The sequence below is a fragment of the Sinohyriopsis cumingii genome, chromosome 3, assembly GCF_028554795.1.
Source record: "Sinohyriopsis cumingii isolate HCF-2022 chromosome 3, ASM2855479v2, whole genome shotgun sequence".
In the NCBI taxonomy this organism is placed as follows: Eukaryota; Metazoa; Mollusca; class Bivalvia; order Unionida; family Unionidae; genus Sinohyriopsis; species Sinohyriopsis cumingii.
Window position 1 is genome coordinate 20454874 of NC_142963.1, and position 17367 is coordinate 20472240.

The following is a 17367-nucleotide window of genomic DNA, read 5'->3' on the forward strand; positions in this document are numbered from 1 at the left end:
TGTCCATCAGTTTCAATCGTGACTTGTTTGACATTTTAGGTGGAGACACAAAAATGGCTCCAAATTTTAATCCGAAGATCAAGTATTTTCGTTTCCCGGTAGAACTGAACCAAGGACTGAATTTGATGTTTGTGTACTCCGATGTGGTGGAGTAGAACGTGGTGGGACACACCTCCGTACCGTTACTGTGTGTCATTCCTTTCAAAGTGGATAGTACCACAACCAATGACGAGGAAGGTGGAAACACTTATCACGTCCACCGCGAATTTGTACATCCTCATTATTTGCCCGTCAGCAAATCTTATTTGGACACTGTCAACATTGCTATAAAAGGAGATTTGGGACAAGATATTCCATTCACCAAAGGAAAAGTCACGGTGAAACTCCATTTTCGAAAACGGTTCTCTCACGACTCGTAAGTAAGTCATGTATCCAGTGTACCGAGGGGTTGCTCGACAGCGAGGACACGGTTTAGGAGATATGTTAAAATCGGCCTTTCGTTCGGTGGCCCCGGTGTTGAAACCGATGGTGACACGCGGATTGCACGCCTTGAAAGATGCAGCACTGACGCAAGGCAAAGAATTTCTCCAAAATGTCATCATCGACAAACAAAACCCTAAAGAAGCCTTCATGAGGTCAGGCAAAAATGTCTTGCTGCAAACGGGCAAAGACATTTTGGGTCGACGAGACACACCTATAAATGCCCTGCACGCTACCGAATCAGGCATTCAGCAAGGACAAGGCAGAAAGAGACGACGAAGAAAACACCCTTTCACCAGACTTCAAGCGAGAAAGATCAAGAGAAGAAGAAGATCCGTTCGAGACTTAGACGTTTTCGATTATTGAAACACAGAGAAAAAATGATGCACCGAGAGTCTTGCGCTTGTTCCAAGACGGAACTGGATCTGTTTGCCATGCCCCCCACCATGATGACGATGCAAGAATCCCAGTGGGTGGAATTTCACCCCGTCTCCTCATTGACAGCCTCAGCTCCCATCGAGTTTGAAATCAAAGGACAGCCCGAAGATTACATCGATCTGAATAGCAGTTACTTGTACTTGAAAGTCAATGCTGTCGATGAGGACAATTCGCCCCTAGATGGCGATGAGGCAGTAGCTCCCATCAACAATTTCATGCACTCCTTGTTTAGCGGAGTGGACTTGTACTTGTACAACAAACTGGTCAGCAGCAGCATGGATACTTACCCTTATCGAGCGTACCTGGAAAATCTCTTGACGTACGGAATAGACGCCAAGAACACTCGTCTCAATGCCTGCGTGCTATGGGAAGCTGACGTTGCAGGCCAGTTTGAAAATTTCGAAATTGATACAAAGGATAAAACTAAAAAATACAATGATGGATTTCTAGAACGAAGAAACAGAATCAAAGATGGACAGAGTTTAGAACTAATGGATCGTTTGCATTTGGACATGTGGTTGCAAGAGAAATATTTGCTGAACGGGGTGGATGTCCGCCTGAGACTGAATCGTAGCAGTGCCGCTTTCCATTTGATAGGTACTGTCGCTTGCAAAACTGTCATCGAGGAAGCCAGGCTCTACGTACGACGCGTAGAAGTGTTACCTAAAGTGGGAAACGACATCAGTCAGACGTTGAGTAGAACGACCGCCAAGTATCCCATACGACGCGTGGAAGTGAAAACTTTCACCATTCCCAAGGGACAGCGATCCATGATCGAAGATCATCTGTTCCAAGGACAACTACCCAAACGTTTGATCCTTGGTATGGTCTCGAATGAAGCCTTCAACGGAGCCTTAAAAAAATCCTTTCCACTTTCATCACTTCAATGTGTCCAAGATCGAAGTCAGTCGCGATGGCAAGACCTTGTGTACCCGACCTTTCGAACCTAACTTTGACAAGAAGAATTACTTGAGATCGTACTTGTCCCTGTACGAAGCCACGGGACAGTTAGGAACCAACACCAGTCACGGCAATACGTAAGACGATTATGACGGAGGCTACGCTTTGTGGTCTTTTGATTTCACTCCAGACCAAGGCAGCGACGAGGGACATTTCCACCCTATGAAATCTGGCCAGATTCGTGTGGAAATTCAGTTTGGAAACCGAATCCCTGAAGATGATGTAACGTTGAACGTCATCCTGTATGCAGAATTCGACAATACGATAGAAATCAACAGTTTGAGAGAAGTCATTCTAGATTACTAGAAGCCATGGAAGACTGTTATCCCTCTTTACCTAGTGGAGAAACTTTGGACATGAAATGTGAGGAAACTGTGGAAGAAGAAGTGATCATGATGAAGTCGAGATGGCCAGAACAAGAAGCTCATTTAGTCTCCTGTTTTGCCAAACACTTGGTCGAAAAAATGACGGAATTGATCAAGAAAAATTGCTATGGATGTCAAAACGATCATCCCAGTCAAATTCAACACGATAAATGCCTAATGTTGAGTCAAGAAGAAAAATTGGACGAGTATCTGGACGAAGCTTGGAGTCTCATCTCGGACAAAGACGTGTTGCACCAGTGGTATAAAGACTTGCGTGAACATTCTTGTCCACCATTAACCACTCAAGAGATCCATCGTATCGAAGCTCTCCTGAATCAGAGTGAGGAAACAGAACGAATAACCGTTTATTCGTCAGACATTTTCAAGCAAAAAGTCAGGATCGAATTGACGACTTATTATTACCTGTGAAGAAGAAAACAACACACAAATCAATGGATACCTGGGAACTTTATTACCTTTTGAACCACAGTTCGTATACGTCTTCTTGGAATCCTGTCGTCTGTGCTAAAGATGAACTCCCTCATCGCAAACCTAAAGACCGTCAAGCATACGTGATCAACACGGACGACAGTCATCTTCCAGGAACCCACTGGGTAGCCGTCTACTTTCCTCAAGAAGGATGTGTGGAATATTTCGATTCGTACGGATTGCCCCCTTTGGAAGACGATATCATTGACTTTATGAGAAGAAATGCTCAGACCACCCGATTCAATAATGTGAAATTACAAGGCACAGACTCCTTGATGTGTTGACAGTACTGTGTGTATTTTCTGCATCATCGCAGCCTGGGCTATTCCTTAGAACATTTAGTAACTCATTTTGATCCTCGTTCTTCTACTAGAAACGATGTGAAAGTAGATCGATGGTTTTGTGACCATTATGCTTATCTTTTGTCTCAAGCTAGGAAACGTAGTGTCCATCAATGGCCTAATGATTTCCAACAGTGGAAATCACAATGTTGTCAGCCCTGTTTAAAGTAGACTGTCAATTGAGAAAAAAATGTTAGTGATTTGAAAAAAAATGTTTGATGTTATAGTGTTGGATTATTGTTAAAAATGTTAGAGTTGTTGTTTAGTGTTAAGTGATTTTTGAATAAAAAAATGTTGTGTTTTGAAAAAATGCCTTTGTCCTTTGTTTAGCTAGAAGAATGGTGGATTGATGCTCTTTCATTTCTTACTATCCCTCTCATGACACTCACTGAACGTTGCGACTCGAAAACCGTGTGGGGGATGTTTTCCTTCACGTCCGCGCTTTGACTTTAAGAACCGGGGTTGTTTCCAGTCTAACCATCCATTGTCGACTCATCCTCCTAAGAAGATGTGCTCCAAACTAGCTAAGCTCAACGAAGCCTACGTGAATTTGCATAGGGTCAGACACAGTCTGATACCGAAGCCAGAAGAAATAGAGAATGTGAGAATGTTAAAAGTCACTGAAGACGTGATAGAAGAGCTCTTCAGAGAAGAAATGAACAGGGAAAAAGAAGAATGGACAGAGAAGTACAGACTTCAGAGACAGCAGCAACAACAACAACAACAGCAGCAGCAACCTGAAGCTGACAGAGGCTTTGTCGATTGTCGTATCGACACCAAAGAGTTCTTCTCTTTCCGAAGAAGCAGACCTATCGCCAGAAAGTCTATCCTCAGAGGATATCGCATTCTTAGAAACTAAAAAAGAATGCCATAGCAAACAAAAAAACAGCCCTTTTCAGGGCTACCCAATACTCTAGAAAAGAAATAACGATAAATTTGCCAATGTGTGTAGGTAGAGTAGTGAAAATAAACACTAACTCTTCTTTAAAAAAATGTGAGGGTATGTGTTTGTGAGTTTGTGTGTTTGTGTTTGTAAGCGCTCACGTAAGTTGGTGTGGATAGTAGATTAAAATCATGTTTTTTTGGTGTTTGAGGTGTAGATTTGGGGTTAGATTGGATTGCTTTGCGTATGTGGATAGTCTATTGAAGTGATTTATGAAAAAATTTTAAAATAGTGATGGGTAGCATAAAAAGTGAGTGAGTGTTTCTTTTAGGTCCGCGCGTTGTTGTTTTTTTGGTCATGATCTAGGTAAGATCAATTTTATGTTTTTAGGGGGATGTTTTCCATCACGTCCGCGCTTTCAGTATAAATTGAAACTCGCTCGGCAGTCTAGCTACCCTTGTTGATTGATCAACACCGCCAGAAGAATGAACACCAGAATTGTGAAACTGTTAGAACTCCAGATGCACCTGGAATATGCCAGGCGCATAGTAAATGAACTATCAGCGGAGGCAATCGTAGAAGAAGCAAGAATAAAGAAGGAAGAGGAGGAGAGAAGAGAGAGGGGAGAAGAGGAAAAGAAAATAGGAGAGAGGATGTCGTACAATATTCCCGAGACAGAGGATTGGGGTGCTGAAGCGAATCATCCCGCCTCTGCACTCTCAAGACAAAAAGTAAAAAGAGACTGGAGTCAAAGATGTGTGTGTGGCGCCAGGCCTGGAAGGTGCAACCATTAGATAGGTGCATCTGGAGTTCAAAAAAAAACCAACAGCCCTTTTCAGGGCTACCCCAATACTCTATAAAAGAAATAACGATCCATTTGCCAATGTGTGTAGGTAGAGTAGTGTGAATATAAACACTAACTCTTTATTCATAGTGCGAGTGAATGTGTTTGTGTGTTTGTGTTAGTAACTGTTCAAGTAAGTTGGCGTGAATAGTAGATTATGGGTTTCTTTATTGTTTCTTAGCATATGTGGAGAGTATAGTTTGGGTTATATTATATGAAATGAGAAAAGTGGGGATGTTTTCCTTCACGTCCGCGCGTTGTTCGGTCATGATCTAGGTAAGATCAATTTTACGTTTTTAGGGGATGTTTTCCTTCACGTCCGCGCTTTCACTATAAGAACCCACCACGTTCGTCATTCGAACCATTCTACAAAGAAGATGGCTTCTAACCAAATGGACAAGATGCAAACATTGCAAGACGTTGTAGACAATTTAGGAATGATGGAGCAGATGTTAATAAGACTAGTTGAAGACCACTATTCCTATAGTCCCCATCGTGTAAAGATGGAAATTCATAATTTAGGAAAGATAAAGGATAAGATATGTAGTGTCATGAAAGAGATAAAGGAGGAGAAGGAGGATGAAGAGGAAAGGATAAGAATACGCAAATGGAACGAAAAAATTGAAAAAGAAGAAGAAAATGAGAAGAGGAAGAAAGAAGAGGAGGAAGACAAGAAGAAAGAAGAGGAGGAGAAAAAAAGAAAGAAAAGAAGAGAAAGAGTGTAGGAGAGAAAATAAGAAGTTGGTGGAGGAAAAGAAGAAATTAGAAGCAGAAGAAGAAGAAAACCCAAAGGCCCTTTTCAGGGCCAGCCATATTTCTCGAAAAAAGATAGCCTTTCAATTGCCTACCCCTTTTTATAAATTTAAATTTAAATTTAAATTTTAAAAAAATTTTAAAAAAAAAATCCCATGTACAATTCCCCTTGTCCCTAGACAAACCCAAACTCTATGTTTAATTCCCATTGTCCCTAAAGTGACCCACGATTTTTCTCCATGTTAAATTTCCATTGTCCTTAATCGGTCCCAGGGGTGTTTTTAATGCTAAGTCCCATTGTCCCTAATGCATCCCCATTTACTACTGAGAGTAAATAAACGATCAAGCCCTCACCAGAGAGTAAATCTATGATCAAGCCCTCACTTAAGAGTAAATAAATGATCATGCCCCCGCTTCAGAGTAAATAAATGATCAAGCCCTCACTAGAGAATAAATAAATGATCAAGACCTCATTTCAGAGTAAATAATGATCAAGGCCTAACTACAAAGTAAATAAACGACCAAGCCCTTACTTCAGAGTAAATAAACGACCAGAGAGTAAATAAACGATCAAGCCCTCACTATATAGTAAACAAACGACCATGCCCTGACTTCAGACCAAATAAACGATAACGCCCTCACTAGACAGTAAATAAATGATCAAGCCCTCAATAGAAAAAAAATAAATGATTAAGCCTTCACTAGAGAGTAAATAAATTTTCAAGCCCTCACTTCAGAGTAAATAAATGATCATGCCCTCCCTTCACAGTAATTAAATGGTATGCGCTCTGTGAATTCCTTACTTTAAACGGTTTCTATTCCCTCAAGTGTTTTTTAATCACTTTTGCGCCTTTTAGATTGTTTCAGAGACAAGACGATAAAACTCCTCTGAAAGGTATTGTCTAAATCTTAATGGAACAAAATCCTTTATGAATACATAAGATGATACTATGAAGTACGATGAAGTACAACTGAAATTCTTGTTACGCTGTGTAAATTAGCACTTGTGGATTGCATGTGATGTGTTCCGCTCCTCTGTCCACGCAAGTGATGTGACAGTACTCAGGAAGGTCGGAGCTTACTGCTCTACAGGAGGTTTCAATACCTTCGGTGTCAAAGGGACCATCGCAGATCCAACAATAGGTAGCAGCAGAAATCTCGCAAAATGTCATCGCGAGTCATAATTATGTCTGCGGGCGAGGAAAGCTGTTGTTGAATTAATTTGGCTGTAACCCCAACAATTTGATAAACACGTCATCCAGGCGCTTCCCACAGTATAACGTTGGCGGCTCAGTGGATCAGTCGCATCTGACAACAAAAGTAGAGCAAATCTCGCAACAAACTTGTTCAGCGACTTGAGTCGTAGTTGCCAAAACCGTGGGAACGTTTGGAAGAGAACTTTCCACGGGAACGTTTAGATATTCAAATTACACGAAAATGACATATTAGTAGTGAAGGGGGGGGGGCTGTTTACGGACAATGGGAAAATACACAGACCCCCCTTGGGGCTGTTTACAGACAAGGTTTTTCAGATCACCCTGGGGCTGTTTACGGACAAACGAAATTAACCTGGGGAATATTGGGCCTGTTTACGGACAAGGGAAATTAGGGTTTAATAGGAATGGAACAGGTGACCTAGCGTCACGGTACTGGACATTGGCAACAATGTGGCAAGGGTCTGACCTGAATACGCGCTAATCTAGGGAGAGATAAATACAGTAGAGATATAGACATGGACATATATAACACATAGACATAGACTGATAAGCATCAATCTATCACACCTAAACTATAAAATCGACTAAAAATATTTTAGGCTAGAAAGCAAATTTTTTGAGGCATATGAATGTTCCGGAAAAGGGCCCTCGGTTATTTTTGTTAACACCATTTCGTTAACATAGAGGGCATCGCATACGTCTTCTTCTCTTCCTCAAACTTCTTCTGACTTCTGGACCGTAGATGAGGACTTTCTTCAAACAGCCTTGTTTTTCTACATAGATCCTTCTTTTCCTAACGCTCGTATCGGTGATCTGAATGATTACCCATGATGATTTTGCATACATGTGTAAGTCCATACGGAACAGCACTGACGATACGAGAATAAATAATTCAACGTTAGTCCACATCTTGTGACGAGAACAGGTGAAGGGAAAGAAGTGAACCGAAGTTATTTATAGTAAAAGAGCGGATCGAAACAGACTGAGTTTTTTTCCTCACCAATCCCAACGCGCGTTACAAATTCAATCACAGTTCGGAGTCTGTCTTTCAATCCGAAGAGAGGTGTCTGTGACGTCACATTCCCTATATAGATGCGCTTGCGTCTCTGCGGACTGAATAAATGACGGAAACTAAGAACAACAGCAAGAAGAAGAGGCAAGAATAAGGAAACGACAGGAAGAAGAAGCAGCAGAGAAGAAACAAGGTCTAGGAGAGAAGGAGGACAGTGAAAGTCAAGCGGTGACAGTACTCTTAGACACTTTGTCAGAATTTAGGAGTCTGAAACAAATGTATCAGACTTCTTTCTTACGGCCCAAGAGAGAAAGACCTTCCCGAGCCAAACAGCCCAACCCTGTTACTACGCCTGAGATAACACCCTTAGTGTTTTCTACCAAATCATTGACAGGGGCAGGTCCAGAAGTAGACCTTGGCCTAGCAAAGGTTTAAGGCAGTTAAAGCTGATTGTTTCCAGTTCCTGAGTTTGTATTTCAAACAAAAAACAAACAACCAATAGTCCTTTTCAGGGCCACCCACTTCTCTTGGAAAGAGATAGTATTCATTTTGCCAAAATCAATTAAGACTCAAAATCCGTTTTTTCTGCTCCATGATGTACGTGTGTGGGTGCGTCAGTGTAGGTCCTTATTCTAAAAATAAGAACCAATAGACACTTACGTTTTCTGTCTGGTCTATTCTAGTACAAATATTACAATCTAATTCACAACACAACACTTTTAAAAGTTCATAGGCTTCTTCTGTGTCTTTGTTCACACTATCTCTGTTGTTTGAATTTCTTCACTTTTACAGTTTTTCCTTCTTTTCTTCGTCAATTTTTCCTCGTCTTCTTTTCGTCTCTTTTTTTCTCTTTCTGGACGTTTCTGGGTTTTTCCTTTTGGGTGGGTACCTCTTCTTCTTCCTGTTCTGAACCCCTCTCTTCCTCTTGCTCCTGTTGTTTCATAGGGTAGCCTGGGGACCAATGTCTTTTCTCTTGACAATGATAAAGGGTATCTCGACTTTTGTATCTTCTGACACCTGTCTTGCGTTTTGACGGTCTGGACATTCTGTAGCCCAATGCCCATTCTTCTTACAGGTATAGCAAGTCGAAAGGCGGGTGAGTAGTCCGTAACTTGTCTGAAGAAAGCTTTCGTATGACACCTAGCTAATCTCTGAGCAGAAATTCGATCTGTTTTGACTCTTTCGTCATTCAAGTACGTTTGACAGAGAAATGAATACTGGGTTGAAAGACACTGGCCTGACATTGATATAGGGACCGATAGAATATAAAATGTTGTCATGTGACTTTTCCCAGTCAAAATGAAACCCTCTCATCATTTCGTGGAGAAAGGAGAAGAAAGTAAGAGGAAGAAACGTGATTTATCGCCTCGCACAGTAGCTGAAGTCTTGACTTAAATTCATCCCAGCGATGTTGAAGACGACATGAGTGAGCAAAAATCCAGACCCGAAGACTCTACACCCAGCCAAAGTTCACCACCATTAGTAAACCCTGAAAAGTACTACCACTTTCAAGAGACCGAAAAGCGCTCCTCTAGAAACTTTAGAACTACGGCTTACACGTACGCAATAAAGTTTAAAGATTTCAAGTCCGACTTACCGCTGGAGAAGACAGTTCGAGGTTTATCACCGAAGTGTGGGATTCTTTGTTAACCACACTGAAACGACAATGTGAAGCCTAAGAAGACGACCGTTTGAGACTTTCCATTCATCAGAACAGTTTGAGATCACCCGATTGGATTGAATTTTAGCAGCCCGACAGAATTGACACCTTCCAAAGTCATCGATAAGATTCAACACGTACAACAATCCAAAGACAAGTTTCACATTACATCACCAAAAAGAGTCTCGTCCGAATTAACAACTCTCGAGACAAGATCTGTTTATCCTGTGCCATCTTGGTGGGACGAACGTATGCCGCCAAGAACGACGAGGGAAAGTGGAAAAGAGCTTAGCAACTATTCAAAAATCGAACCGAGCCAAATAACAAAGAGAAGCAGAACTCTTGTTACAGTAAGCGGGGCTATCTAAAGACACACCCTGTGGCATTCTTGAAATGTAAAAATTGCAAGATGTCCTGGTTCCACGCTACACCTTGAAAGTGCACCCTCAAGAAGTGTTCGGACCTCTGTTGTTTCAAGGGAAAGATTTCAAAGACGGAAAATATATTCACGTCTATCATCACGATTAACATTCTGATGCCATCACCAGTATCGCCCCATTCCTGGAATAAAGTTATTATTTTGAGAAATGTGACTATGGCTAGAACAATCGAGAGCAACACAAGAATTGTGCATTGGGATGCTCAGGATGTTTGACCTCTAAACCCTGTCTTGATGACGGTCAAGTGCACTGCCCTGCTTGTCAGCGAACTTTTGTCAGCTCTGCCTGTTACCAAGAGACGCAAGGTTCACAGCAGAAAAGTGCTTGTCAATTGATTAGATTGTGCCCTACTTGTGAACAAGTGATACGTATCAATAATGCCAAGGCTCACGTATGTTCAAGAAAGAAGCAATGTCACATTTGTCACCAAACTGTAGACTTAGAACACGAACGCTACATTAAAAAATACCATTCCAGACATGAAGAAGAAGATGACCAGAAGAACGGAATTTCATCTTTTTCGATTTCGAATGCATGCAAGAGACCGACTATCACATTCCTAATTTCTGCGTGGCTCACCAAGCGTGCGAGAAGTGCATCCTAGAGCATATTTACTGCATATGCCCTCACTGCAGCAAGATTCATGGAGGACTTGAAAAATCTTTCGGGGACCGAACACGCTGGCCGATTTCATCCAGTGGATCTTAGATCCCATTCACGAAACGTGAAGCCAAGAGGACATCGAACATTACGGAGATTGTCATCGCCATTTCTCGGTGAACGAATGTCAGTTTCTTTTGAGATACTATACGGAACAAAGTACCCAACTTCCTAAAGTCACTTTGAACGGGGCCGAAATCATTTCCATGCAAGTGGGACGAGTGTAGTTTAAAGATGCCATTGACCATGCCATTGCGTCGAATGCCTAAAACTCTTGGTATGACAGAAATGGACAAAAGCTATTTCCGCACTTGTTCAATACCGAACCAATCAACACGCCGTTCTACCCCATTTGCCTCATTAATACGACCACGACAACATGCTTACCGAACAACGGGAAGCTTTCTACGCTTGGTATCAGACTCATGCCTCGGACCCCTTCGACTTTCAGGAAGAAATGTTAAAGTATTGTCGTTCCGAACATTTTATGGCACTGCTGTGGAAAATTTCGAGAATTGTTCATGGAGCACGGAGGGATCGATCCTTTGAACGTCAATACTCGGTCAAAGCCATTTGCTGGCTACATTACTTGTGCGACAAGGAAGACAAATGGATCCAACACGCCCTCAACGGAGGAGGCGAAAATAGCATCGGAACGTATAAGGTGTATTTCTGGGATTTAGAAAACCCCAAGACCGTGTACAGGTTTAACATATGCTTATTTCACGGATATCCCATCTGCTACCCTCAACGTGACACTATCAATCAATTTTCACAATAGACCATGGAAGACGTGTACCAGGCAACTTGTCAGCGGCGCTTGAGGTTAGAACAGCAAGGATTCCAAGTGGTGTAAATGCTGGAACACGAGTACGATCACGGTTTGAAAAATTATCACGAGTTTAAACGCATCGTGGAAAGGTACGAATTAGTAGACCGACTGAACCCGCGGACTAGCTTGTACGGATAACGGACGAATGCCACCTGTTTGCTGTACCACGCCGACGAAGAGAAAGGAGCAGAAATCAAATACTTGGACGTGTGTTTGGCGTATTCTTACGTGTACAAATATTGTCACTTTTCCGCAGGGCACACGCAATTGCTGACTGAACACACCGACCTGGACATCATTTGATAATACGAAGGAGTGATTAAATATAAAGTCTTGCCCCGACTTGTACCATCCTGTTTTACCTAATCATTGAAAAGAAAAACTGATAGTTACCTTGTACCGTACTTGTGCCGAAACGTGGAACCAAGACCGACCTTGTCAGCACATCCATGAAAAACGCGCCTTGACAGGAACGTGGGTTAGCGTGGAGTTGTTGAAAGCTCTGTACCTGAGATACCATCTCTTAGAAGTGTACGAAATTTACCACTTTCCCAAGACAAAAAATATACCACTAGGGTGACCAAAGTCAGAAAGGCACTTTCGCAGACTACGTGGATGCCGTTTTGAAACTGAAACAAGAAGCCAGTGGCTATCCTTCCTGGTGCCACACTCCCGAAGACCAAAATAAATTCAAAGAGAAATATTGGGAGTAGGAATGCATCACTTTAGACCACGTGGAGAAAAACGAAGAAAGGCGTTCATTTGTCAAAGTGATGTTAAATTGCTTGCGGGGCAAAATGTCACACCGACCGTGTTTACCCAAGACGGAGTATTTGACAGAACCTTCCCGCAAATTTCAGATGATTCAAGAAAAAACCAAATACATGAAACACGTGGACGTCCTTCGTGAAAATTGTATATTAGACAATTACGAAGAAGAACTGGACATTGTAGAAGCCGACGAATTTGGAAATGTCATCATTGCGGCTTGCGTGACAGCCCATGCTATCTTAAAACTGTACGAATTTTTCAAACTGTTAGGAGATCGCGTGCTGTATTTTTCACACGGACAGTTGCATCTACATCAATCGCCTGGGTCACTGTTACCCTGACATCGAAGGAGACCGTTTAGGTGCCTGGACGGACGAGCACCCCGACGACAAGATTATAAGTTTTGCTAGTGGATGTTCCTATTAATTACGGTTACGAATACCGGGACAAACAAGGAGAAGTGCACACCGTTTGTAAAATGAAAGGATTGACTCCTAATTATCACACCAGTCGACTGGTGAACTTTCGTGTGCTGAAAGAAGCTTTGCAGTCTGGACAGGATAGAAGCTTTAAAGTGACCACCTACGAACCGAACAAGATTGTACGTTTACCCATATATTAAATTTTCAGTTCGCCTTTCGACAAAGTCAGTGAAATCGTGTGCTAGAAGCGAGTGCGGCTTTCCAATCACTTATCGTCGATAGTAGTTAAGTGGGATACATTAGGGACAATGGGACTTAGCATTAAAAAGACCCCTGGGACACTTTAGGGACAATGGAAATTTAACATGGAGAAAAATCGTGGGTCACTTTAGGGACAATGGGAATTTAACATAGAGTTTGGGTCTGTCTAGGGACAAGGGAAATTAACATGGGAATAGAGTTTGGGTTTGTCTAGAGACAAGGGGAATTGAATATGGGATTTTTTTTTTTAAAAGTTTTTTTTAAATTTAAATTTAAATTTAAATTTAGAAAAGGGGTAGGCAATGGAAAGGCTATCTCTTTTCGAGAAATATGGCTGGCCCTGAAAAGGGCCTTTGGGTTTTTTCTTCTTCTTCTTTTAACTTCTTAACTTTTTCCACCATCCTCTTATTTTGTCCATCATTCCTTTCTTCTTTTTCTTTTCTGTTTCTGGTATCCAGTCCGGGTGACCCATGGCTCAGAACTTGGCCTGTATTTTCATCCAGTTGTTATTCAGTTGGTCGAATTCTAATTTCTTCTTCTTATTCTGTTCTTCCTTTCTTTCTTTAGTCCACCTTTCCTTTATGTTTTCTACTTCTTGGGTCATCACTTGTTTCATTATTTCTTCTCCTTTTTTCAACCTGTTCAGTCCCCTCTTCATATATGACAACTCCGTCCAATACACTATATGTTCTAGGAAGCACCGGACTTGGATGACATAATCCAGTGCTTCCTTCAAACTCCCCACTCTTACATAAGGTGGGTCAATAAATCCTCTTGATTTGTTGACTTCATCTTCTATCATTCCTTCTATTATATGTCTGGCGGCCTTTATACGTTCGACTTGACTGGTTACCAAGTGTTCTTTATCTTCATACTCCCATTCCTTTTGTATCCTTTCTATAGCATATTCTGCATCTATTATCCAGAAATAGATATGCCTCAATTGATTAAATAAATCAGTCACTTGCGTCATCTTGTCTAGATTATTCTTTGTAGAATGGTTTGAACTACTTTTTCATTTCATATAATAAAACCCAAACTATACTCTCCACATACGCTAAGAAACAATAAACAAATCCATAATCTACTATCCACACAATCGTACGTGAGCGGGTACAAACACAAACACACAAACACAAACACACAAACACATACGCTAAGAAACAATAAACAAATCCATAATCTACTATCCACACAATCGTACGTGAGCGGGTACAAACACAAACACACAAACACAAACACACAAACAAATACGCTAAGAAACAATAAACAAATCCATAATCTACTATCCACACAATCGTACGTGAGCGGGTACAAATACAAACACACAAACACATACCCTCACACTATCTTAAAAAAGAGTTAGTGTTTATATTCACACTACTCTACCTACACATTGGCAAATTGATGGTTATTTCTTTTCTAGAGTATTGGGTAGCCCTGAAAAGGGCTGTTTTTTTGGAACTTCATGGACACCTGGTTAATGGTGGCACCTTCCAGGCCTGGCGCCACATACACATCTTATCCCCCAGTTACTTTTTACTTTTTTGGGGGAGAGAGCAGAGGCAGGATATGTCGCTTCAGAATCCCAATTTTCGCTCTCTGGGATTCTGAAATTTATTCTTCTTCTCTTCTTTTCCTTCTCCTCCTCTTCTTTGTTTCTTCTCTCCTCCTCTTTGTATCTTCTTTCCTCTTCTTCTTCTTCTTTATATCTTCTCTCCTCCTCTTCTTTTTTTCTTCTTTCCTCCTCCTCTCTTATCTTTCCCTCCTCCACAATGGCTTCCGCGGCCAGTTCATTTAATATGCGCCTGGCATATTCCAGATGCACATGAAGTTCCAACAGTTTAGACAGTCTCGTGTTCATTTTTGGTGTTGATCAATCAACAAGGGTAGCTAGACTGCCCAGCGAGTTTCAATTTATAGTGAAAGCGCGGACGTGAAGGAAAACATCCCCCTAAAAAGACATAAAATTGATGTTACCTACATCATGACCAAAAACAACAACGCGCGGACCTAAAAGAAACACTCACTCACTTTTGTATGCTACCCATCACTATTTTAAAATTTTTTATAAATCACTTCATTAGACTATCCACATACGCAAAGCAATCCAATCTAACTCCAAATATACACCTCAAACACCAAAAAAACATGATTTTAATCTACTATTCATACCAACTTACTTAAGCACTTACTAACACACAAACACATACCCTCACATTTTTTTAAAAAGAGTTAGTGTTTATTTTCACACTACTCTACCTACACACATTGGCAAATCGATCGTTATTTCTTTTCTAGAGTATTGGGGTAGCTCTGAAAAGGGCTGTTTTTTTTTGTTTGCTATGGCATTCTTTTTTTAGTTTCTAAGAATGCGATGTCCTCTGAGGATAGACTTTCTGGCGATAGGTCTGCTTCTTCGGAAAGAAAAGAAGAACTCTTTGGTGTCGATACGGCAATCGACAAAGCCTCTGTCAGGTTCAGGTTGCTGCTGCTGCTGTTGTTGTTGTTGTTGTTTTTGCTGCTGTTGCTGCTGTCTCTGAAGTCTGTACTTCTCTGTCCATTCTTCTTTCTCCCTGTTCATTTCTTCTCTGAAGAGCTCTTCTATCAGGTCTTCAGTGACTTTTAACATTCTCACATTCTCTATTTCTTCTGGCTTTGGTATCAGACTGTGTCTGACCCTATGCAAATTCACGTAGGCTTCGTTGAGTTTAGCTAGTTTGGAGCACATCTTCTTAGGAGGATGAGTCGACAATGGATGGTTAGACTGGAAACAATCCCGGTTCTTAAAGTCAAAGCGCGGACGTGAAGGAAAACATCCCCCACACGGTTTTTGAGTCGCAACGTTTAGTGAGTGTCATAAGAGGGATAGTAAGAAATGAAAGAGCATCAATCCAACATTCTTATAGCTAAACAAAAGACAAAGGCATTTTTTTCAAAACACAACATTTTTTATTCAAAAATCACTTAACACTAAACAACAACTCTAACATTTTTAACAATAATCCAACATCATAACATCAAACAATGTTTTTCAAAACACAACATTTTTTCCACAGTCTCATCACATTCCATCTTTAAAGTTTCTCCACTAGGTAAAGAGGGATAACAGTCTTCCATGGTTTCTAGTAATCTAGGATGACTTCTCTCAAACTGTTGATTTCTAAGGTATTATCGAATTCTGCATACAGGATGACGTTCACCGTTTCATCAGGGTCTCGGTCTTTAAACTGAATTTCCACACGAATCTGGCCGGATTTTATAGGGTGGAAATGTCCCTCGTCGCTGCCTTGGTCTGGAGTGAAATCGAAAGCCCACAAAGCGTAGCCTCCTGCATAATCCTCGTACGTAATGCCGTGACTGGTATTGGTTCCTAACTGTCCGGTGGCTTCGTACAGGGACAAGTACGATCTCAAGTAATTCTTCTTGGTAAAGTCAGGTTCGAAAGGTCGGGTACACAAGGTCTTGCCATCGCGACTGACTTCGATTTTGGACACGCCAAAGTGTTGAAAGTAGAAAGGATTTTTTTCGGCAGCTCCGTTGAAGGCTGTATTCTCGACGATGCCAACGATCAAACGTTTGGGTAACTGTCCTTGGAACAGATGATCTTCGATCATGGATCGCTGTCCCTTGGGAATGGTGACGGTTTTCACTTCCACGCGTCGTATGGGATACTTGGCGGTCGTTCTGCTCAACGTCTGACTGATGTCGTTTCCCACTTTAGGTAACACTTCCACACGGCGTACGTAGAGTCTGGCTTCTAGGATTTTGGTTTTGTAACCGTCACTATCAGCCATCAAATGGAAAGCGGCACTGCTACGATTCAGTCTCAGGCGGACATCCACCCCGTTCAGCAAATACTTTTCTTGCAACTACATGTCCAAATGCAAACGATCCATCAGTTCTAAACTTGTGTCGGCTCCCGTGATTCTCTTTCTTCGTTCTACAAATCCATCATTGTTGTCTTTCTTTTCATCAGTTTCCAATATTTCAAACTTGGTAGGTTCGTCAGCTTCCCATACCACACAGGCATTGAGATGAGTGTTCTTGGCATCTATTCCGTACGTCAAGAGATTTTCCAGGTAGGCACGATAAGGGTAAGTATCCATGCTGCTACTGACCAGTTTGTTATTCAAGTACAAGTCCACTCCACTGAACAAGGAATGCATGAAATTGTTGACGGGAGCTATTGCTTCATCGTCTATAGCACCTCCAGTCTTATCTAGAATTTTGACTTTCAGGTACAAGTAACTGCTATTCAGATCGATGTAATCTTCGGGCTGTCCTTTGATTTCAAACTCGATGGGAGCGGAATCGGTCAGTGAGGAGACGGGGTGAAATTCCACCCACTGGGATTCTTGCATGGCCATCATGGTGGGGGACATGGCAAACAGATCCAGTTCCGTCTTGGAACAAGCGCAAGATTCTCGGTGCATCATTTTTTTTGTCTCTTTTCTCAATAATCGAAAACGTCTAAGTCTCGAACGGTTCTTCTTTTCTTGACCTTTCTCGCTTGAAGTCTGGTGAAAGGGTGTTTTC